Source organism: Dipodomys spectabilis, unplaced genomic scaffold (genome assembly GCF_019054845.1).
Source record: "Dipodomys spectabilis isolate Male_0828 unplaced genomic scaffold, ASM1905484v1 ptg000355l, whole genome shotgun sequence".
Lineage (NCBI taxonomy): Eukaryota > Metazoa > Chordata > Mammalia > Rodentia > Heteromyidae > Dipodomys > Dipodomys spectabilis.
Window position 1 is genome coordinate 1,975,914 of NW_024871032.1, and position 26,720 is coordinate 2,002,633.

The window sequence follows — 26,720 nt, forward strand, 5'->3', positions numbered from 1 at the left end:
TTGTAGTCCAAGATCGTTCTTTAAATCTAGAGAGGCAATAGTGCCAATACAACCATTTAAGATTCTGTTTTTATTTCATAAAATCATAACATCCTTTTCAAAATCTGTGGACCATAAAACTAAGAATTTATTTTTGACAAATCTGTTACCTTATTCTATGTGTCTGTTCTTATAGTTGAACTATGTTGTCTTCACTACTAAACATGGTAATACTATTCAATCTAGTATGAAGGCTCAAGCTACACCATTTTACAAGATTGCTCTGACTGACCTGTATTCCTTGAATTTACATACGAGATTATTGAGCAGGTGGACCAATATTCTAGAGATATCTAAATATTTCATAGTCACTCATATTTCACACCTTGTGAAAATACACACGCCTGATATTATATATGGAAAATGTCTTTAGAGACTGCTCAATGCAACTAAAATTAATTAAGGAATGAGATAAGATTTAGATAACAGTACAGCATAATAAAGCTGAATGATAACGACTTGAGCTATACTGCAGAAGAGAGCGAGAGGGGGACCATATAGGAGCTGTATGTCATTGGTATTGTTCCAAAAACACAGAAAGACTTCAGAGAAGACAAGGAGAAAAATAAAGTGTCCTGAATCTAGTTTCTTTTTAATCCACCTGATAGTTTGGACTGAAAGTCAGATAACATGGGAAAAATAAAATAGAAAATAAAGCATTGTATAAAGCTGTTACAATGTAAAGAAATTGTAATAGTAATATAATTCATTTTCAAAGAAATAAGAGAAAGAATAACAATAACAATTGCTAATGTGGATAGAAGATGGATCACATTTTATCATATACAATTTTGAAAAAACATACTAGGAATGAAAATTTAAAAGTCATAATTTATAATACAATTTGTATTATAACTTGATAGAATAGCTCAGTGGTAAAACATTGGCATAACATATGTGAAGCAATTGTGTGATCTCCCAAGCATTGCAAAGTACACACAAAGCACACACACACAAAATTCACATAAACACACACGCACACCACATACACACATTTGGAATATTGTTATTATATTAAACAAAGGAAATTATCACAAATAGTAAAAGTATTTTAATATATGAAATCATAGTATTGCTCATACTATTTAAAAGTTTAGTAGAAATAAAATAGTCACAAGATACTTGGATTCTTATAGATTGAGTAAATTGAAAATTAAGAAATAAAAGACGAGAACTTTACAAACAAGTTTTACATAATAAACATTTTGAAATATTTGTCCTTTTAGTTTGACAAAAGATTGATGTTACTGGTGTTTTAACTCAAGATTTAGAAGATGATAACCAAGTGCTCTATATCTTGCTAGGGATAGCTATATCTCTAATCATTTCACTCTGGAAATTTTATGATAAGGTCTCATAATTCCTCAATCTCTCCCGAATTACAAACCCTATTTACACTTCCCACCATAGTTAGAAATTTGAAACCACAAATTGCTATGCCCAGCTCAAACATTTTTTTTTAATTCAAGTACAAATATTTCCAAAAAGTGACCAGGTAATAAGGCCTTTTTAATAAAGTATGTGCTTCTTGAAAATACAGCATTTGTTACATGGACAAATATGTTTAGGACTATAACAAAATAAAATTATTTAAATTCACCAACCATATAAAATTTAAGAAAATAATTTTTTACATATTCACATGTTAACTATTTTGAAAGCAAAATATATGTCTGAATAATTTACATGTGTTATAATTATGCAAAACTAAATTAACTAATCTGCAACTCTGAAAAAAGAATTACACTAAAGAAACAAAACAAAAGAAGTTCAAAATTTGAAATTTAGAAAATAAAGTGTATTCTTTAGTTGACTTAAGTAACGGTAAACCCTCCGTATATCAATTTTATAATAAAAAATGCATGAACAAAGAAAGAAAAGTATCCATTGGTCAATAACAACAGGAGAAACATCAGTAGTTTTTTTTTGTGTGTTCAAAAAAATCAATGGAAGAGATAACAATGTTCCTTCCATAATAAATGTAGTCATTACCTTACTTAAGTAACTGTATCCCCTCTGTACATTACTTTTACCATAAAATTAAATTGAAATTAAAAATAAACTAAATAATATACCAATTAAGAATTTGTAGAGAGCTAGGAAGTTGGTTAACTGGTAGAGCGCTTGCCTTGCATGCTTGAGGCCCTGGGTTCGATTCCTCAGAATCACATAAACAGAAAAAAAAGCCAGAAGTGGCGCTGTGGCTCAAGTGGTTGAGTGCTAGCCTTGAGGTAGCCTTGAGGGACAGCGCCCAGGCCCAGAGTTCAGGTTCCAGGACCAGACACCCTCCCCCCCAAAAAAAACATAATTACTAGAAGCCATTGGTTAATAACTTTTTAGAAAACTGTCCTAAGTACCCAAGTAATATAATTTGATAAAAGTATTTAAATATTTCAACTTCAACAGAGAAGCTAAAAGATTAAAAACTGTTACAAACTAAAGTAATAAATCAGAATATATTACTATTAATAATAATCATAAGATGAATTTATAGTGGTAGTTAAGTATGTAAGAAATGAGGCAATTTGCCATTCGTTTGCACTTAATAAGTGAGAAAGAATTTTCTAGGTCTTTTTAAATATATAATAAGTTTAATGAAGAAACGATTCTTTCACATCATATGATAATCAGATGAAGCTGATATTAGAACAAAGAGCAGATTGTAGTAAGTTTTGGATGTTAATGTATATACTTATTTTGGTTGTGAGAAATTGTGTTCAACTTGGGGTATTGTTTTTGTTAGACTGGTCAATTTTAGGATAGGGGTTCCCTTTCCACAAGAACAAGCACCTGATCTGTCTTTTTAGCCTTCTCATTACCAATGGCATAAAAGTTGCAAACCAACTTGTCTAGATTCCTACCTTGGCTGGCCTGGATTCTGCAGTCTTTCCAATCTTAACCTGTAAATAGTGCAGGATGGAGGAAATAATACAATGCAGCCAGCTATAGATTGAGAAGGAAGTCCACTAAACTTTTGGCCTGGGTTCTGTTCTCAAGCCTCCTCAATAGTTACTTCAGATAGAAGCCACTACTGCCAAGCAGTAAGAGTATTTTTTAAAGCAACTAGACATATATATTACTTAGGCATGTGAACACCTCAGGACAAGAATGAATAAAAGAGCATTGAAGCATAGAGGACAGGCCCAATGTTAACTAGCTACTTAGAGGCTGAATAAGCTTAGCTGGCTACTCAGGAGGCTGAGATATGAAGACCACTATTCAAAGCCAGTCCAATCTTGAAAATAAATGCGATTATCTCAAAAAAACAAAAGTGGAACAATGGCTCAAGTGTTAAACCACTATCCTTGGTGACAGAAGCTTAGGGAGAGTGCCTAGGCACTATCAAGCCTCAGGAATGATGAATGAATGAATGAGCACTTGCACATGCCCCTGCGTGTATATGCGTGCATGTGTACACACACACGCTCTCTCTCTCACACACACACACAAACACACACACACACAAATGAGTATTTCAATGCGAAGTTCTTTTTTTTTTACCTTGCTGTAATCTATTTCCCAGTATTAGTTTACAAATTAACAAAATCAGCTAAGAACCTATTTACATACAACTCATCTTGTTTCTCTAAAGTCAACTCTCTTTTTGGAAGCAGGCTTTTATTTGACCCAAATGTAAATTATCCAGAAGGTCGATTCATCTCCCTCAATTCTGTAGAATTAGATGATTGTTTAGCTTCCTCCAAGCAATATAATTTTGTGAAATCCTGCATCAAGCAACGTATTTCTTTCACTAGAAGGGAAGCCTCTGTCAAACAATTAATAATAGGTTTTTTTTCTCCTTGCTAGCATCTGTAGTTTTATTATCTTCATACGTTTCATGGTCTGTCTGTGTATGACAAAGACTGCTGTGAAAATAAAAAGACCCTTCACAGCACTTATCATTAATATACCATTCATAGATATGAAGGTGTTTAAATATTACTGAAATTGCTTTGGAATGCAGCATGTTCACATTGACTATCGTGAAAAATAAGAATTGGTTTCTCAGAACTTTAGGTAAGAACTTGATTGAAAGAAACAAAAGGAAAAGTGAGGAACAACTCAACACATACATTCAAATGAAACAAAACAACCCAAGGAAACAAATTAATTCATTACTCAAGAACTTGCAGGAAATAAAAGACTTAAAAAAACATCAGCTATGACAAGCTTATGAAAATCCTGACTACATGGGAGTCTACTCTTGTGAGGATAGAGGTTAAAGCCCAGACTGGACAGAAAGATATATACACAATGCCATACACCTGTTATTCTAAATTCCAGGAAGAATAACATAACGTGGACTGAGCCCAAGATCATACACAAGTATCTGAAAGATAATCAGGATAATTTAGGGCTGGAGACATGACAAAGTGATAAGAACACCCATTTAGGGGGCACAAGACACTCAATTCAAACTTTAATATTATGGGTATTAAAGTAAAAAGCTATGATTTTAAATAATTGGAATAATTGTGAGATTTGAGTATTTGAATGGAAAAATGCATGAGAGAGAATGAACCCATGGTGCAATGCTTTCAACTTAAGTGAAAATGTTTTGGGGTACTTTAGACAAAACTGAGTTACCTTGCAAATGAACATGGTTGTGCATTTGAGTGATGGAAATATTTTACTTACACAAGTGTAAAATGAATAGCTTTTATTTGGGTAGATTGTTTTTCTTGAATTACGAGCCTGGATGATGTCCCTGAGATTGTTCTATCAAGGCTACCTCTCTACTACTTTGAGCCACACTTCCAATTCTGATTTTCTGTTGGTTGTTTGGTGATAAGAGGCTCCTGGAAATTCCTGTCCAGGATTGTTTCAAAACATGATTGTCACATCTCAGCCTCCCGAGCAACCAGGATGCCAGGCGATAGCCGCCGATAGTATAATAATTTAGTAAATTGTACAGTTACTGAAGTTATTCATTATCATCATAACCTGTGTAATATATGTGTGTATATATATATCAATGCATATGGATAGAAATATTTTAACATATTTTTGTATCTACAGTAGATTTATAAAACCATCCATTATAAAATAAAATGGAAACAAAAGTTAATAAGGAGCAAAACAAAGGAAATTATCACATGTTTCTTGTTGTTGAATGGAATACGAATTGTGAGAATAAGTTTGGGAAAACCATCTCTACGTTAACAAAATGGATAAGAGGTATTAATTCCAATCAATTTATTTGCCCATATTGTGCAACCTCACACATGAGTGTCAAAATCAAACCACACTTTTTGTCTTTACTTTTAACTCACTTGTTATAATTTACGGGTTAGTTGAAGTAATCAAATAAAGATTAAAATAATATTATGTGAGGCTATGAATTAGAGCTGAAAATGATTTTAAATGTGATAATACCTAATTAAATTGCATATTTCTTACTTTTACTCTGTCATGTCCCTCATTTCCACATTAGGAAAGTACATAGAAGGTTCTCACTAAATTATATGAACATTTATGAAATAATGTATTGAAAGAATATGGGCACAGTGTGGTTTTAGCTTATTGAGACCTGTAAGAGGAATTGTGTTTCTAAAGACTTGCAATACATTGTGATGAAGGTGAAGGGAGGGATGTGCTTATTTTGGAAAACTGGCTAGAGGATTGCTCCCATAAAGGCAGTGATGAATTCTTCCAAAAAGTTACAGTAAAATCACTTTCACAACCATGTTCACTGCTGCAATATTCACCAAGTTACAGAAACAGCCCAGATGCTCTTTGGAGGAGTGATGGTTGGAGAAAGTGTGGCACCTATACAAAATTGGTTTGCATCCATCCATTATGAAGACTGTTACATTATTTGCAACAAAATGGATAGATCTAAAACTATATCAATTAAACTAAGTCAGAACCAGACACACAAAGGACCCATGTTCTGTCTCATATTTGGAAGCTAGAACTTTATTACAAGTTTACACAAAAATATTAACCAAAGCATGCTATTTGTGGCAGAGTATTTCAAAGGTGTAATTTCTTATAAAAGTGAACTTTTAATCCAACAAAATATATATCATGAAACTATCACTTGGAAGATGTGAGGGGAAGTCAAAAGGAAGGAATAAAGAGAGTTATGGAGGAAGAGAGGGAAAGTATAATATTCAATGTACATAGTATGAAACTAGGAAAAATTAAGGTGGGGTGAGGTTTGGAAGGGTGTGGAAAAGTTATATAAAGATCCATTATACTTAAAAAAAACTGATTTGTTGAATGGAAATTCCATTGTCCAAGTATTTAAGATAATAAAAATATAATTAAAAACAATGGAGACATCTGATCTTAAATTTTATTTCCATCTCTTTTAAAAAATAAAATTGTTTGCTCTATAAATTCATCTGAGGGATGTATTTTGTGGCTAGCTAGATCATTGCACATCTGTCTCTCTCTTCTTCTCTCCCTTTCATGGTTCACATAGGTAATATAATTGCTCTATAATTATCCTAATTTATTTTGCTTTTATATTTTTGGTTGCATCATTTCACTTTCTGCTCTGCCATTTCCCAACTAATTTACATAGAAGGCTTTATTTCTTATTTTCTCATTCCTAGAATAAGCTGCACATGAAGACACCACTGGTCCTCATTTTCAGTCTGTACCTTTGAATACGGAGGAAAATCTTTCCTCTGCTCTCTACCAATTCCCGACTCTCCAGTTAGAATAATTTAGAATGGTAAAAAGGATAAAAGAGAAAATAAATAATAGTGAAACAAACAGATGCAGAAAATTCACCGGATTTTTTTGACCAGTTCATCCAATGTGAACTATTGGGGAAATACATGGACACCTCATTCTCACTGGCACTCAAAGTTTCTGGCTAGGCAATTCTGATGAAGATGAGGAATAAGAAAAGAAAGTGAGAAATGGTATCAATTGCAAGAAAAAATGGAGAAGGATTCAATCAAATTTCTTCTTTGGTCTGCCGAAAATAATCGCCTTACTACAGTGCAGAGACAACTTTCCAAAAAGGCCACTCATGTGAATACTAGGGATAACAATGAGTATACCCCTCTTCATCGAGAAGCCTACAGTGGACACTTAGACATTGTCCATGAGTTGGTGGCTCCAGGTAGATATTCATGTAATAATTGTCAATGGCTGGACACCCCTGCACAGTACTTATACATGGAGTAATACTAGAGTGGCTTCTTTATTTCATCATGATGCAGATACCAATGGACAAACTAAAGGCCTCTTGACCCCCTTGCATCTTGCTGCTGGGAATAGAAACAGCAAAGTTATGCTAGATCTCTTTCTCTTGAACCATTATATCAAACCAGGTCTGAAGCACAACTTGGAAGAAACTGTATTTGATATTGCCAAAAGAATAAGTATGTATCACTACTTCTTTGAAGTTCTGGAAGGCTGTACAAATTGTTCTCTAAAGTCGTAATGGTTTGGTTAAGTTTCTTAAACTTCAAAATTGCCAGTCCATCCTATGTGTCCATACAAAATATTTTAACAATACAAAGCAACAACAATATCTTACTTTAAAAATTCATGGATTGCAAGGTATTCTTCCAAGTGAATTGCCTGAGTTTGATGTCAAAATATATATTCGAGTTGTTTGTATACTAATGATTTCTGTAGAGTTTTTGATTTTTTAATAAGAAATAATTTTAACTTATCTGTTGAAATGAGTAGTACAGAAACTAAAGATATTTCTGATGCTTGTCTGAAAAAAGTGTATTTTAAAATATTTAGTATTCTGTTTGTATAATATCCATAATCTATTTCATTTTCTCCTTGATATAATACTTTGAATTCGACATTGTTTTATAATATATAGGTTCTTAATAAACGTGTCCTTTCAGATTGCATTCGATATAGAAACAGTTAAAGATTCCTTTAATTCCTAGGTCCTTATGGAATTTTATTTCTTTGGAATAAAATGACAATGTTATCTTATTTCAAAAGTTTTATAAAAGTTATGCTATGTAAAGGCCTTTCTGAAAAGGTGAAGATTGAATACATTGATGTCAAACTTACTTTTTTTCTATGAATTACATGTATTATTACACTTGTATATTTGTAATCAACTTTTTAATAACTGTTTTTCATTTCTTGTATTCGAAGAATGAAAAATATGGAATACTTCACAAATTTTCATATCATTAACATGGCTCTTGCACAAGAGCATTGTAATTCGGGTAGACGTGCTGCTGAAGCATGTAGTATTCTGTAAATTTAAGTAATTAATGATGCAATCTTAAGACAGGCATATATCCTTGGTTGCCTATTTGTAACAAGGAAACCTTATTGTTACCTAAATTGCTTGTTATTTTTTGTTCAATTGTTCACATTTGCAATGTTTGTCAATAACTATTTTAAGTCTTTTTCATTTGAAATTTGATCATACTTTGAAGCCTTTATAGCTAGGTCCAAAGGTGATGGCCTTTCAAGTACTTACTTATCAACTGATTTAGCTTTGTGGAGCTAATGGAGTCAAAGTAAGCCTTGCTTCAGAGCTACTTCTAAAATTCTCCAGCTTAAAAATGTCACAAATGAGGTCTTACTGGCACAAATGTCTGCCTGACCCATTACCCTTGCTTCATGTAGGAACAGACCAACCAGAATACCTTACTCTGACAGCATAGCTTGTCTTACTGGAGCAAAACTAATCTTAGTTATAGGGGATCATAGAGAGATGAACAGTTCAGACAGAACTGTTCAGATTAGAACGTATTTTAGTCAAAATATAATTATTTATTATCCCTACCATTTCAAAAGTAGCTAAAGCCAAGAAGGTGAAAAAATTTTCATATGCATGATTACCTAGTGTCCTGGCCTGTCTAAAATCCAACCAGGCAGGAACTTACACCACTGATTTTCTATCACCAAATATATTCCATAGCTCCAGGAGAAGTCCATATGTTTCTCCTCATTATTAGGCCTTAAATTGGTAATGTTTTAATCACAGTGTTTCCTCTTGCTTCTAGGCTGTACATGTCCAAATGGTAAAGCTTTAGGTCTAATTCTACCAAACATGAGGTAGAGGTAATGGAAATATATTTTAAAACAGTTGCCTTTGTTACCCTAACCACAACAGAACAATGTAAAACATTTTCTTATATTATATATACTTATATATTTTATATTTATATGTGCTGATTTTATATTTCACACAGTGAATCTTACTGGAATTAATTGATAATTTGACAAATTACTTGATATTTATTCCAATAAATAGATTGGAATATAAATAATCAGGTTAGAATATATATTAAAATATAAAAAGTATCAAAACAATATTTTCGGTATAAACTGTGATACCTTCTAAGTGTTCTTGGTTTCTGAATTCACATGTTAAAAAAAAAATGTTGTTTTCCTCCAATCTATAAGGGATTTTACTCTGCTGCTCTATTTTTTTAACTTGCTGATCCCGAACTGTTTTTCTCCATATTTCTGAAGCATTCCTACTGATTATACCCAAATTTTGCTGATATGATACCTAAAAGGTATTTTTCTTCTACAGGATCCACGGTTCCTAGGATGCCAGGTCCCAGTTATCTGCATCATCAGATAACTAGGGCAAGAGTTCTTACCTAGGCCCATGCAACATGCCAACAGAAAGTAATTGAAGACCCATCTCAATTTCTCATTTCCTCTATTTCAGGGCCCCAATTCCTTGAAATGCAGGAATTAGCAGTAAGCAATTGAGAAATGCAAGGCAACTTAAAATGCAAGATGAAATCACAAAATGTGAAAGTACAGTAATTCAAACTTTCAATTTTCAGATGACCATCCCATGTGAGTGAACAAGACCACAAATGTCACAAGATTATTTGTAATACCCCTCTCCTAATGATTAATGAATGATTTCAGTCCAGCATCATCAGGCCAAAAAATAGTTCCTGGAATGATAGATCCATAATTGGTCTACAAAGACTAGGAAAACTTGACATAGAAGTCAAATATAATTCAGAAAAACATTAATTGAGAAGATCCTTAGTGCTTCAAAACCCTGGTACTTCAGTAAAACTTGGTTCTGTAGTATAAAAATGTTGTCATTCTCAAACAAATGATAACCTACATTTAATCTCCTGAAAGTATATTCCTTTTCAAACAAACTTTTTAAAATCACATTTGCCAAAATAACACTTTACAAGTAGATAATATTTAGTGACGTTACAAGTTTTTCAAGTGTAGGGAGCAAGTTACAATAAAGTTGATTTATTTACCCAGCACTAAGGCCAAACAGGTTCAACCATTCATTAAAGTGTAGAAATAGTACCCCCCACCATTTGTGTTTTTCAGTAGGTGACTTCTAAAATTTGTTAAATACATCAGCCTCCCATATTTCAAACCAAAATATTAGCTAACAAAGTAAATTTCATCACATAATAAGTACATTTTAAAAAGTCATGAATAGTTGCCTTATCATATGGTGTTTTATGTTTTCCCTATGTGTCTAACATAATAAGAAATATGACTTTAAGTCTTAATATGGGTACTCATCAGAGATTTGACAAACATAAAATATGTCTTCTATTTCTATCATATTCCTCTGCAGTAGTAAATTTTAATTTTCTTCATTTTCCAAAACTTATAGGTAGTAGAAAATATTATCCCATGTAAAATAAAATAATCACAAACCATTGTACAACACCATTTACAAAACTTGTAGTTAGGAATACATTCTAAGCCATTTTTAAACTTTCTTGTTGACTACAGATTAATGTTCCAAATGGAGGGGAATAAAATCATGTCTAGGTGCTTCATGTCTCCACTTTTACAAATTGTTACTTCAGATGAATGAATTATGGAAATATAAGCTGACATCAGTTCAAATATATGCAGGATATAAACTCCATGGAATGTATATAAACCTTTCAAAGTACTAGCAGACAGTTTAACAGAATGACTATCAGGAAGTTGAAACAAGAGAGGAATAATAGTAAAGACATAGAATGAATGAAAATGGAACAAGGAGCAAGTACAGCTAGAATACTCAATGTGCACATGTGACAAAGGACGTGGTAAATCGGAAATAAATCTTCTAGAAGGAGTTGGTTGAGAATGATAGAAGGAGTGACTCTGATCCTGGAACATTGGACAATTAGATGGACATCTTTAATTGTAACACACTTGCACAACCTTTTGAAATTCAGTGAAAAAACACAACAAAAAACAAAAACACACAAAAGCACAACCAAAGAGCAATCTCTCTAAAGTATGATTATGACCTCTCAAAATTTTAAATAGTTAATGAAGGACAATCTTGGGAAAAGCATACAAAGCTGTTAAAAGTAGGCAGTTTAGGGTAGAGGAGAATTTTTAACAGATTTAAATAGATTGTCTAAGGTTATAAATGACCTACATCTGCTGCAAATATTTTCTTCTGCGAATTCTCTTGGCCTGAACTGGATACTCCAGTCCTGAGCCACACTTGATAGCTTGTGAAGACAGAATGGAAGAAACAATATCAAGAACCCATTACTCCACTGGAGAGAAAACAGTCCTCTATGTTTTCTCTCATTTCTCTTGACTACTTTTATTCATAATTTTAAGTCAAGTGATTTTTAATTATATTTTTTCCTTCTTCGTTCTGGCAAAGTAATTGTTCAAAGTAATTTAATAAATATTATTTGCCATTTTTTCTATCATGCTGTTTACTTGTCCAAGTGAGTCCATTAAACTTTCCCCTTTCATTTGGGTGCCACGGAAACTCAGCATCAATGTTAATGAGGACAATCTCTATTGTAAAACTTTGTCTCCAAAATACCAGTCCAAGAAGCTGTGATCACAAATATTTAGCTTTACGTTTTTTCTTTTTCTTTTACCTTAAAAGTCTTCTAAAGTGTCTAAAGTGCCCTCAAAAATAGGAACTCCACCACTTTTTGGTTCAATCCTTCTAACCTCAAAGATGTAATTTGCTAACAAGATGCTTAGAGGAAACCGAAGAATACTTCACTTTTATCTTCTCTCGTTAAATTTCTCCCTAGATACCATATCAGCATCAGTGAAGTTATTCTTTCCAAAATTATTTCAACAGATCATCTTTCTCTCGGTCTTGCATTTGCTCAGAAGGATGTATGGAAAAGAATAGAGTTAAATCATCCATACCTTGGATGACAGTGTCTGTTACAAAAGGACAGTGCTCCTATGTCCTATTGCTCTGTCCTCCTCTTAGCTCTTGCCTGATTTCCAACTAATCACAGATTCTTGGCTTCAAGTCTATTGAAGGTGAAGGACTATAAGTCCTTCCCCACTGCTACATCTTCATGGTTTCTCTTTTAAAAGTCTTATATTTGGATGTGGAATTTATTTTCATGTCTTCATTCAATCCGTTCTAAATTGTAGTGAGCTAAATAGGCTCTGTAAAATCACTTTAGGTAGCAAAAATATTAAGACAATATATCAAAAATTTGGCCTCCCTCCACTGATGAAGCTAATATGCTTAGCTAGGGCCTCTAAGAACCCATTTTCTTGCCTTTTCAATTTGCTCAATTATTTTCTGATCCCAAAACTTTTTGGCTTATGTAATAAGGGAAGTCTTCACTATCTCATGTTAATAAGGATATTATATATATGAGCTAATAAGAAATGTGAAATCATTGGTTTCAAGTATCCAATCAGGTTTTTTTCTGTAGTTCAGTGCTTCACATGCAAAGACATTGTAGAAAGTATTACAAACAGAAAAGTGTAAACCCAATAACTACTTTAATTTTTGAAGGCACTTTCTCCCTAAATATATTGACCCAAATTATCTTTTTCAGAGAATTATTGTTTGCTAATTAAAGTCAATTCACAAATTTTGATGTCTTTTTTAAATTTAATATAATTTAATTTTATTTGTGAACATACTGTACAGAGGGGTTACAATTACATGGGCAGGATAATGCGTATTTTTCTTATCAAGCATTGCAGCCTCCTCCTTTGTTTACCCTTCACATCCCTTCCTAGCTTCCCCCCTCCCCCACAATCCCAATCCTTCTCCTTATCCCCCCTTCCCCTCCCCCCCCCCGCACCGACGTTGTAAAGCTCATTTTGGACATGACAACTTGTACTTCTCATTGTTGCAACACGTCCACCTGTATCCTTAAACAACTGGTTTTTCCCCATCTCTTCCACAAGTTATACAGACATCAAATATAGTGAAGCAGGGGTTATACTGTGGGGGAGGGACATAAAAAGAAACAAAGGGATAATCTTATAAATGCATTAGAAACACATGCATGAAAGAAAAAAACATTAAAATACATATCTAAGGGTTCATTTTCCTGACATCACATTATCTGACCTTTTCCACTTGACTCATACATATACTAGATATTGCAAATAAGGGAAACCATGGGACCTATGTTTCTTTGGACCTGGCTTACTTCACTTAATATAATTTTTTCCAAGTTTTTCCATTTCCTAACAAATGGGGCAATGTCATTCTTTCTGATGGAGGCATACAATTCCATTGTGTATATATACCACATTTTCTTGATCCATTCATCTACTGAGGGGCATCTGGGTTGGTTCCATATCTTAGCTATAGTAAATAATGCTGCAATAAACATAGTTGTGCTGGTAGCTTTAGTGTGGTCTTGTTTGTAAACATTTGGGTAAATGCCCAAAAGTGGGATTGCTGGGTCATAGGGGATTTCTATGTAAAGTCTTTTGAGGAACCTCAATACTGCTTTCCAATGTGGTTGAACAAGTTTACATTCCCACCAACAATGAAGTAAGGTTCCTTTCTGTCCACATCCCCTCCAGCATCTGTTGTTGTTAAAGTTCTTGATTTTTGCCTTTCTAACTGGAGTGAGGTGATATCTCAATGTTGTTTTGATTTGCATTTCTTTTAGGGCTGGGGATGTTGAACATTTCTTCATGTGTCTATTGGCCATCCTTCTTTCTTCTTCAGAGAAGTTTCTCTTTAAGTCTTTCACAACTGCCCAATAAATAAGTGGGCGAAAGACTTAAAGATGTCTTTTTTTATAAGAAGGTTGAATTTAAATTCTACTACAACCTTGTTTCACACAGTGAGTAGATTTCCTGGGTAAGGACAATTCTCAAGGCAACCTACAGGATTTATAGCATGGTTTCTGAGGTTTGTTTGTTTAGTGTGAAAATGAGCCATCTTCACCCACTTTGCTCCTTCTCAGCTAAGTCTCCATTGATTACTTTGCAAGAAAGCCTATTTTCCCAAGCAATTTTAAATTTTCATAATAGGCTAAGTTGTTAAAAAGTTTGAACAAATTAAAATTTACCTGTCATAATTTTTTGGGGGGTCCATTCGTGGGGTGAACTCTGGGCCTGGACGCTGTCCCTCAGCTCTTCAGCACAAGGCTAGCGCTCTACCACCTGAGCCACAGCGCCACTTCCGGCTTTTTTTCTTTTTGCTTATGTGGTGCTGAGCAAGTGAACCCAGGGCCTCAGGCATGCAAGGCAAGCGCTCGACCACTGTGCCACCTTCCCAGCCCCACCTGTCATAATTTTAAAACTCTTTTGAAATTCCTTTATTGGAACCGTGAATTCATCAATCCTAACTCCTCTTTTATCATCAAAAACAGTTAACATGTTGTTTTCATGATATAGTGTCCATGAAACTATTATTTTCCAGTGTCTTTGTTATGCATATACTTAACCTTATAAGCTGATGCTAAGCAAAATGAACTCCAAGATATGGAAATAGGAAGTGTTATTTGCGGTTGTTGTTTTTAATGTACTATGTGATTTCTATTTTCTTTTGGGTTTTTCACCTATGCTTTATTCCCTGCTGTATTTGATTTTGGTAGCCTGTGTATTGGGTATATATTTACCTTAATTAGGGAAGGGAAGAGGAACAACAAAATGGTGAGACAGATGACAAAGGCAAACCAATGCAATATCAATACTCAGAAGACAATATGTTGGAATTGTACATTACAACTTGTGAGGGCTATTGGGGTGAAGGAAAACTGAAGAAAATGCGGGAGGGGGTAACAAGTTTGACAAGTTATGTATTCACTAACTTAAAATTACTGTAACCCCACTGTACATCACTTTGACAATAAAATTAAATTTAAAAAATAACCTGCATGAAATCAAATTTCACTGTATTGGTATAGTACACATACTATTTGGTGTCTCATTTGAATTAATTACCCCTTTTTAATTAGAGGATCATCAACTTTAATGCTCTCCGACTAGACAATATTTTCACAATATACTTACCAATATTTTGAAAAAAGAATATAGTACTTTCTCATACTAAAAGCAGAAACAGTTTAATTCTATGGAAACCAATAACTTGTAAAAGTGAATAAGTTGTTAAGAAGACAGAATATATGTGTTCGTCAACATTCCAATGACTAGTATCTACTCATTTTCAAATTCGGAAGATTCCATACCTGAGAGATTCAAAACAATACCGGCTTGCATGTTATGTAATTCTGCAATAGATGCATTTTCCAATGGGGTGTTACAGATTGAGAGTCAACAGAAAAATAACCACATTCTGGTAAAGGATAAAACTATGTAGCAACGGTAATAATTAATTCTTCAAGAGTAAGCAATTGTTTATCACAATAAGCTATTATTTTTATGACCACCAATACCAATATTTATGATATAGAGTCATCCTAGCCCAAAATTTTCCAACTTTTATGGTGCACCTCAAACTTCCCTTAATTCATATCATGAATAGCTTATCTCTATTATGAAAAAATACAACTCTGCTAATGTGATGCCATACATGTTCTGGTAAGAACACCACAATAAACTGGGTTGCATCATTTTCCCCCCACTGGTATTCTTGAGATCGGAACACTTGCAAATATTATTTATATTTATACTTTTTTAGCTATCATATAAATTCTGGATGCTAAAATTGGAAGATTAGACTTGAAAGCCCACCCAGGCAGGAAGATTTCCCAGATTCTTATTTCCAATAAACTTCTCAGCAAAAGCCAGACGCAAGTGGCACTGAGATTGAAGTGGTAGGGCACGAGACTTGAGCATAAACAGACACAGAGACAGTGTCTAGGCCCAGATTAAAAATCCTAGGACAAACCAATAAAACAAAATCAAAAATAAAAACAAACTCCAAACCTAACATTTTTCTCAGTGTATACAGGAGCAAATAATTAAGGAAATTGCTTCCTGTGTTACATACAGGTAGAAGAAAGAAGATGTCACACGATTATTCTCTTCATAACATGTTATACCAAAGACTCCAAAAATTGCTCTTATTCTAAATTTATAAATTAATATCATCAATTTGTTGACAACTCTGTCTACAACTTTCACATTATCATTTTATACATGAACTGTTGGAATCATCTATTAACTAAGCTCTAATTATAACTCTCTTGAAAGAATATTCTAGGCACATAGAATGCAAAATCATTTGTGAATGTCAATTAAACACTCTACTTAAAAAGAATTTTGTAGAATCCTATAGAATATAAAATTACAAACAAAACCAAAATATTTATTTTAAATCTAAATTCTAATTTAGCAAGATCTTCAAAATCCTACATTCGACGAATTTTGCTATTTTTCCAGGCTTAAGCTTTTGTAATTCTTCATCATTGTTTTGGGATACAATATAATGATGATAACTTACTTTTTCAAATTTTGGATGGGAATCATGAGTCATTTTGCATCTAGGAATGTTCTGTAATGAAGAGAAAATTTAAAACACAAGTGAGGATTAAGTATGAGTTGCATTTCAACAGGAAATTTGACTTCTCAAAACATAATGACAAAATTAGCCCAACCGTTCAACTACGTATTCCTTTCTTGTTTGTTTTGTTTTACTAAGACAAAATTTTACACCTTGGTCCAGGGAAGGTATAACTATGTAATTCCATTCTCTAATCTCCTGTCTTAATCTCAGTGCTAGAATTCTAGGCTTGTATCACATTGTCCTGCAATAGTTTCTTGTTTTATTTAATCTAGATACAGACTACCAATTCTGAACTTCTCCAGTGATATTATACACCAGAATGACTACTTTGACTTTATCTACAATTTTCAAAGATGTTCTAACATTTGATACAGGATATGAACATTTTCAGACGCCCCTGCGGGATCTCTGATTCATTCCTCCATGGATCCTATCCCTTTAATAATGATTATTGACTCTCTTACTCTCTCTGATCCCTACCAATGTAATATTCTCAAACTTATTTGAAGGAAGTTCATTTGCGGACTTTCTAATATTAAAAATTATCACTTGATTCTAGTCTTATTCAGGACATATATTTATTGTTTTCTAACTTTTCTATACATTCTGAGAGTTGTTTCATTTGTGTATTTGTGTGTGCACATATAAGTGCCTCTGGGTGTATGTGTATGTTTGTATGTATATATGCAAAAGCCTCAAGCTCTTATTCAGCAATCTTGCTCATGACTGGTATTCCATCACTTGAGCCATTCTGCCAATCCAGATTTGGACTGCTTAATTTTATATAATGTTGCAAAGAGTGTTATGCCCAGGCTGGATGCAAATTGAACTTCCCAGACTCCTTCAAATTCTTAGGTTTTATTTCTCCAGGAGTATCAACTTTTAAACTACAAACATTTTTGTGAGGGTAACGTCTAAGCTGTAGCCCAGATTTTTATCTCAAGAATTCTTTTTCTTTTTGTTTTGGTGGGGGGTCTGGTCATGGCGCCTGAACACTGTCCTTGGGCTCTGTCCCTCAGCTCTTCATCTCAAGGATAGCACTCTACCACTTGAGTCACCGCGCCAATTTCGGCTTTTTTCTTTTTTGCTTAAGTGGTGCTGAGGAATCGAACCAAGGGCCTCATGCATGTGAGGCAAGCGCTCTACCACTGAGCCACCTCTCCAGCCCCTAACTAAAGAATTCTTATAAAGATAGATGAACAGACACATTACATATCTTCATGCTGAGATATGAGGATTGAGGTTCAAAGCCAGCCCAGGTAGGAAAGTCCAGAGGCTCTTTTCTCGAATAAACTAAAAGAAAAGTGGAAATGGCACTGTGGATTAAGTGGTAGAGCATTATCTTGAGCAGAATAGCAGAGACACAGCTCACAGGCCCAGAGTTAAAGTGCCAAGACCACCGCCAACAAATATATATATATATATATATATATATATATATATGTATATATATATGTATATATATATATGTATATATATGTATATATATGTATATATATATGTATGTGTGTGTGTGTGTGTGTGTGTGTGTCTGTGTCTGTGTGTCTGTGTGTATGTGTGTGTGTTTTAAAGAAAAAAAAGAAATGTGATCTTAGCCACCAGTTCATTGCTAGCATAACCCCTGCTCTCACAAGATGGACATTTTTCCAGCTAAATCCATGCTCTTATATCCGACTTGCATTGGAAACAGAATTATTCTTCCATTCTACTTTCTACAAAGTTGCATGATTAGCAAGCATGATTTAGAATGGGAGTGGCCTCATACTTCTTGTTCCACGTAGGTGTCTTGCTTTCTGTATATCACTCCCATAAATCTACATACTGGACTTGGCCTTATTGTTTCAATGTTGTCTTATTTGTAGAATCTTCTATAGTGTATTGAACCCTTACACTTAAACACAGAACTTCTCTTTCTCCTATTATTGCTATTGTTTCCATTACTGTTAGCTCATGTACACTTGGGAAATAATGAACAGCACGTACACTCACAAAAAGAATGTTCTGAAAACCTTCTTCTCATTTAAAATTCGCCTTAATTTACAGAGAACTTACAAAATTTGAACTCAATGTACTCATGTATAATGTATTTAGAAGCAATATAAATTTCATATTTTCTCTTTACTAAGTTGTCTCTGAAACACGTGTTACCTCAGGTCCATAGGTGTTCTAGTGTTATTGCAGTGAAGCCAGAAAACATTCATTAAACTTCAAGCAGCACCATCGATTGTTACTGGAAGTAAATGTTACTGGATGTGGAAACTGACCCGAAGAGAGGAATGGAACATAGAGGAAAAACAAAGTTCAAGTTACCTTGTGCTTTCCTTTTTACTGTACAAGAAAAGTATCCCAAGGCTTGAAGGAAACTCTGTCCCCGGCTTTTTCGAGTGTGTTCTTTACTCATATAAATTTTTTCTGTAAACTTCTAGTTCATAGTGTTATAAAAAGAAATAATGTACCATTTGAGGGCCAGCATAGAACAAAAGGAAGTAACGTTGTTTTAAAAGTGTTCTCCTCTAAAGGAACAAAGACATGGAGGTTTTAAAGTGTCTTATGGATGGATATTTCACGCCTGAGATGATTCTCTTGATGCAGGAGTCAGTTATCAATTCCTTTGTTCTGCTACTGAGTTCTCCAGAGCAATAAGGATTCCAAAAAAGCAGGATCCAGTCAATATGATCAGCAAAAGAAGCCTCTTCTCTGACCAGTACACCTTTAAGGAGGGTCCCAAAGAACTATCTGGGATTTTTGTTTGCTTGTTTGTTTAGTTTGTGCTCATTCTGGGTCTTGAACCCAGAGGGTGGATCCTGTCCCTGAACAGTTTTCTTTCCTGCCCACCTGCCCCCAAAGGTAGTACTCTACTGCTTGAGCCAAAACTCCACTTCTGGTTTTTTGGTGTTCAATTTGTGATAGGAGTTTGCCAGACTCTCCTGCCTGGTTTGGCTTTGAATTAAGAAAGTAAGAAAGCTAAGTGACATCAACTGTATAGACTTCTCTTTTGAAACAAGAAATATTAGATGAAGCTTATTGTAAAGCTAATATTTGACTATTTATAAAGGAAGAGAATATATCTAGCAAAGAAGCCATAACTTAAATAACTCAGCATAAGTAGGTGCACTGAATCATTTTGAAATTATTTTTTCTCCTTGAGAAGATTATTGATCTTGTCCTTCTTTTTGGGAAAACTTAAGGTAATATTTGCATTTTTTGTTGGTTGTGGGGCTTGAAATCTGATCCTGGGCACACTCCCTCAACTCTTCAGCTCAAGTTGAGTGCTCTACTGCTTAAGCTACAGCACCACTTCCGGGTTTCTGGTGGTTAATGGAAGATAAGAGTCTCATGGACATTCCTGAACAGGCTAGCTTTGAACCACAATCCTCTGGTCTCCTGAATAGCTAGGATTCCAGGTGTGATCCACCAGCACGCAGCTCATATTTGCGTTTATGTGCACTGAATGACACTATGTAGACAAATAATGGAAATTTGAATCAAATGATGGCATTGGAGCTTTTCAGAAAATTTGAGGTAACAATAAATATGTCCTCCTTTTCCACGTTGTTTCATTAATAACTCATGAGCTATGGGACCCTCAATAATCATTCTCTGCCATCTGTGTAGGTTTATTTAATATCAGGAAATGTTCATAGAGAAATATAGAAAGACTGAGATTTTTAAAAAGCAAAGAAGTTAAGGTAAGATAAAACAGCACAGAAGGACATACATTTATTACACAGAGATTAAGAAGTAGCCTAAGAGATTTAGAATGATAAAGGTAATGAGGTATAAGACTAGTTGATAACTATTTGTTCAATAACCAAAAATGGTTCTCTAAAAAAGTTTCTGGTATAACTTAGTTACTATCACTTATTACTTAACTTTGGAGTTATTCCTTCTCTTCTGTCACAACTGTTAATTTGACTCTGCCGTTTTGGGGCCATGAATAACCAAAAAGATTTCCAAATCTCACTTAGACTACCCTTCTCATTGTGATTGGCAGTGACCATTCAAAAACCTGGAATCTTTGAATTTCCAGAATTAATCTTCACCTGACATCTAAGCACATTCATGACATTAATTGCTGTGACCTAATGAACAAAACTTTGTTTCAACACAATATCCTAATACAAGTAAAAGTACATGAATTAGGGACTATTGTCAGGTGTCAGTATGACAGGAGCAATTATATATTCCAAGTATGGGTTTTTTATTTTGCATTTACTAATTGAATGTTTTTTGGTTTTGTTTTGGTTTGGTTTTTTTTTTTTTTGCTTTTTTCTCAAGGATATCACTGTACCACTTGAGGCACAGCACCATTTCCAGTGTTTTTCTTTTTAAGTGGTACTGAGGAATTGAACTCAGGCTTTTATGCATGCTAGGCAATCACCATATCATGAAGCCACATTCCTAGATCCCTAAATGACTTTCTTAATTTGACATTATATTTTCATTCAGTAACTATGTACCATAATATTGGCCAGGTGCTAGAAAATAATGTAGAAAAGAATACAATAAATCCAGTAAGGCTAGATGGAAAATGAATAACCCTCACAGTCTTGCAAGGGCACAGAGGGCTTATCTCATGGAGATGTATCAATATGCTGAATGAGACAGCTCCTGACCCACAGACCACCTCCAGAATGAGTGGGCCATCTTGGGTTCCAGCAACCTGGGGAGGTTGGCCCACCTCCTACAGCACCCATTCTACCAGTTCCTGAGAGTGACAGTGACAGAGAGAGAGAGAGAGAGAGAGAGAGAGAGAGAATCAGTGGCATAAAACTCTAATCCTAACTACACTGGAGGCTGAGATATGAGGCTCATTGTTCATAGACAGCTCAGGCAGGAATGTCTTTGAGAATCTTATCTCCTAAGAACCACCAGAAAACTGGAAGTGGCACTCTGGGCTCAAGTTATAAAGTGCTAGCCTTGAGCTGAGGAGCTCCGGAACAGTGCCCAATCCTAGAGTTCAAGACCCACGACTGAAAAGAAGTGGACTTCCCACCACAAGAAGTGGACTGAATAGCACCCATTGTCCTAGGGAGCTTGGTAGAGAAGTCAGGCCAAGCTTCCTGTGAACTTGAGGTCATAATTAGGTCATGTGGTTTCTCTGTGCCTCGGTTTCCCCAGATGCAAAACTGAACAAAGTGAAGGATCCCCTTCCTCATTGGGATAGGGTAATAATGAAAGAGAGCTATATTTCGGTTCATAATCCCACACCTGTTGCATGATTAATAACAGGCCCCACCTGAGCCCTTTCTGGTATCTTCCTGTCATATGCTCACAGAATTGCCAAAAACTTATCTGAAGGCTGCTCCCTCTCTGCCTAGCCATTTTCCAGAGATCGCTCTGTATAAAGCCCTTGTTTCCTCACTACTGTGCTGTGAGGAGACTGAGGTCCAATGGTTGAGGCCCTACCAAGAGCTTCATGTGTGGTCAAGAATCCGCTGCTATGGACTGAGTTTGGGATAATCTATCTAAACCGATGACTGAGCATGATACCACATGTCTACCATCCCAACGACAGAGGACCAGGCCTGGTGGAGCATACCTTTCACAGGAGGACTGCGATCCAGCCCAGCCAGAGCATATTTTTAGTTTCTATCTTATAAATCCTCAAGACAGAAAGGTGGCTCATCAGAGCCGGGGAGAGGAAACAAGCAGGGGGGGTCATGGTGCCCCCAGAGGGGTGTGTGACCCAGGGTAGGTTGTTGTTGGGGCGGAAACTCACCTGTGCTGCTGGGAGAAGCTGTTGACAGCTGCTCCAATTGTGCCAGCCTCGATGGCAGCAGCATTGTGGACATATGGGCCCAGAGCAGAAGACTAGTGGCAAGGACCAGGTCGATGATTTAGGCCGGCTGGCAGCACGACATTGATTGTGGTTTGAAACCTGGCACTGTGTGAAGGGAGGGGAGGGGCCAGGTGGCCTCGAGTCCCTTCCTCACCTCTCAGCAATCTCTATCTTCCTCAAATGCTGGTAGTGGTGTAAACTAACATAGGGAATCCCAGTGGTACCTGGCAGCATGGAATGTGGGCGTGGCCACCATTCTTGTATCCCATTGGTCAGAAAGAAGCATGAAAGAATGGGGGTTTGCCCACAATCCTGTGAAGCAAGCAGCATGGGCGGAGTCAAGATGACAGCGATTCTCCCAGCCCTTTTCCCAGGGAATTCTGTCCAATTCAGTTGGAGACAAGAGGGTAACCTGCTTTAACTGGATGGCTACACAGATTGTTGTGTAGTTCTGTTTGTTGTCACTCTCAGACTTTGAACTCAGGATCTGGGCACAGTTCATGAGCTGCTTTTGCTCAAGGCTGGTCTTCTACACTAGAGCCACAAGGCTTCTGGCTTTGTTGGCACTGAAGTTGGACAGGGTTCTCAAGAATTTTCCTGCTTAGGGTGACTTTGACCAGGATCCTCCTATCACAGCCTTGTAAGTATCAAGGAGGACTGCTGAGAGCGACTGGTGCCTGCCTAATCATTGGTCTTGTTGACGTTCTTGGACAGACTGGTCAGTTCCCTATCCTCTGGTTGAAGTGGCGGGAGCTGGAGCCCACAATTTGAATCCTGGTCATGCCACCTCCAAATGGTAGGAGATCCTAAGAAAATTCTTCCTGTCCATATGATTACCAACGGAATGTGATGTAAGTCATGATTGAATGAACAGTTCTTGAATGATTCTAGGATAAAATTATACACAATTATATTACACGACACTGATTGATTTTAGTTAATATTTTATTAAACATTTAAGCAATCACTTTCATCAAATGGAGGCATAATGAAATACCTAAGAATTGGGCCTCAAATACTATGAAGGTGATGTTTTTTTCTACCAGGACTGGGATTGGAACTCATAATCTGGGTAACTCTGTTGCACTGTGTGGGAAGAGGAAGCTTGCCTCCTTAAAGTTAAGAAATTCAAGTCTGTTCCTTAGGCCTGAAATTGATCACCAGCACTAGAAAACCCCCTATTCATGTACAATTTACATATATGTTTTATATTTTTATATATATGTTGACTCCATATTGCATTCAGTGTAGTTATTTTATTTTTTGTTTTATTCATGTATTGACCATTTATTGTATTGACTATTATAGCACATAGAACATTGACTACATAGGATATAAGTCTACATATGTATTCCACTTCATACCTGACACACAGAAGATTCACAGAAAAGGAAACCATGTGTCACCATCAGCTTCTTACTCCACGATTCATTGTTTGGGAGCACTGACATCTGAACTCATGGCCTACAAGGCCAAATTCATGAATGGGTGAATGCAAACATGCCATCCTGGGGGAAATTGAGGTGACAGGTTGTTCCCAGGACCTGAGAACGAGCCCCAGGGCTTAACCAAAGAAGAACAGATTGACATGCAGATGGAAGTATGCTAATATATATATATATATATATATATATATATATATATATATATATATATACATACATATATGTTTATAGAGTGCCAGAGATGTCTATACATTATTCAGTTATATAGACTATATTCCTACCAATTCCTGGGTATTTATTATGTGTCCATGTAATTAATGTTATTGTTTTCATCCTTAAAATATTAATGAAAGCACTCAGTGTCCTGAAATTATTGTGTTCCTGTAAGTAAGAATATTCTTTTAATGCTTCATAAATATTAAATAAAATCAACAAGCCTTCTGAAATGATGCTGTTTAATTTTATAGGATCATCATTTACGATCAACTCATTCAACTGTGACATTGACAAAATTCCAGTGTTATTCCTTTGGATGGGAACCAGTTTCTTTGTACCTCCTGCCATTGGTTGGTGTCAGTACGGGGATTCAAAATGAGGGCCTATGTTGCCTCGTGGGCCTATGGCTTCCCTGATAGTTTGCCAGCCTTCAGCAATGCAAGGTGAAGTACCCTTTGCAACAGTGTCATTCAGACCCAGAAGGGTCACTATGCAAAGGAAGAAAACATAAAAGGCCACATTTTTTCTGTGCATTGTTTTTCCTGCAACACGTGGGGGTGTAGGATCCCAGAATCATCTGTGTGTCCAGTGGCTGCACACCATCTTAGGGTGATCTAAGCGGAGGCAGAATTGCCACAACCTGAGTTCAAGCCCCATGCTGAGAAAAGAAAATTAGCTCCCTGGCTTGCAATTCACACAGTTTATTCTTACAGGCTTTGGATTTGAACTCAGGATCTGGGTAAATCTGCAGCAATGTGGATAAAAGGGAAGATCACCTTTCATGAACATAAAAAAGTCAGGCCTGTTCACTAGTCCTGAATTCAAGACCCAGCCTTGGAAACATACTATTTCTATATATTGTAAAGATAGGATTTATACTTACCTATAGAAGTTCAGTCCATACATGTTTGGTGTGGTTGTACCTTGTATCTTTTGTTTTATTCATTTATTTACACATTCTGTTTATTACATTGATGATGACCTATGACAGAACACCTAGATTTGTAGAAATGTTCTCCATCATGCCTGACCCCCAACATTCTCAGAGAAAAGGAAAAAAAGTTTCACACTCTCCTTCTTACTCCACGATCCACTTGTTGGTAGTTCTGGGATCTGAAAACAGGGCAGAGCAAATCCAATTGGCCAATCAGTCAAGGTGATCATACGAACTTGTGAGCAACTAAGGAATGTGGCCATCCCAAGAATCTGACATTGATCCCCAGGGTGGTCCACTATAGTCAGAAATTCATAATTTAAACATAAGATCTAAATTGACATACATGTGTAGACAGCATCTTGTGTTCAGTGCAATTATTCTCCTTATTTTGTCTCTAATCCATGGAGATATTGTGTATTTTAATAAGTATGTTGACAGATATAACAGTGCTGATATGGATGACAAACTATTCCCAAGGTTACAGTGTTGTCTATGCATTCTCTATCGTATTTGAGACCCAGGACTTTCACAGGAGAGGATGAAAGGCACAAAGACTGTCTTCTGACATCAGTATGAATCTTTTGTCAGTGCTGGGATTTTAGCTCAGGTCTGGGTAACTCTGTTGCACTTGGGAGAAGGGGAAGCTCACCATCTTTGAAGAGTAGAATGTCAGGCCTGGTGCAGGGCCTGATTTGAAGCCCCAGCACTGGACAAAATAAAAAGCCCACATTTTTAAAACATAGGATTTCTCTTTACCTACAGGTGTGGTATGCATCTTGCATTCAGTGTAGTTATTCTTTCTATTTTGTGTCATGGATGTATTGTGTATTTTATTGCGTATGGGGTGACAGATATAACTGTGCTGACATGGATGACAACCTTTTCCCATGGCTAAGAGTTGCCAATATAGCATTCTCCATCCTCAATGAAACCCAGGACATTCACAGGACAGGAAAACCTGTGCCACCATAGGCTTCTCACATCAGAATGAATCTTTTGGTAGTGCAGGAGTTTGAATTCAAAGCCTAGCAGGCCCAATTGGTGAATGGGTCAAAGTGAGCACACCAGGGTGTGAGCCTCTAAGGAACTAGGCCATTCCTGGGACCTGAGATGAAGCCCTGGTGGGGGCCAATATAGTAATAAATTCATAATTAAACAGTGGATATATATTTCCAAACATGGGTGGGCTGCATCTTGCGTGTGGTGTAGTCATTCTCTTTGTTTTGTGTTTTATTCATTGATGTATTGTGTACTTCCTTGAGTATAGGATGACAGATATAACTGTGGAGAACTGGATGACAACCTATTCCCATGAGTATAGAGTTGTGTATACATTCTCCTTCCTAGCTGAGCCCCAGAACTTGCACAGTGTAGGAAAACATGTGCAATGACTGGCTTCTTACATCAGGGTGATTTTTTTGGCAGTGCTGGGATTCGAACTGTGGGCCTAGGAAGCCCAACTGCCCAATGGGTCTACGTGATCACACCAGACTGTGAGCCACTAAGGAGCTGGGTCATTCCCAGGAACTGAGATCGAGACCCAGGGAGGCCAAAATAGTCCTCAATGATCATTGAAACATGGGATGTATATTCACATCCATATGTGGACTGCATCATGCATTGAGTGTAGTTATTCTCTTTATTTTTTTATGCTATTCATGGGTGTATTGTGTATTTTTTTGAGAA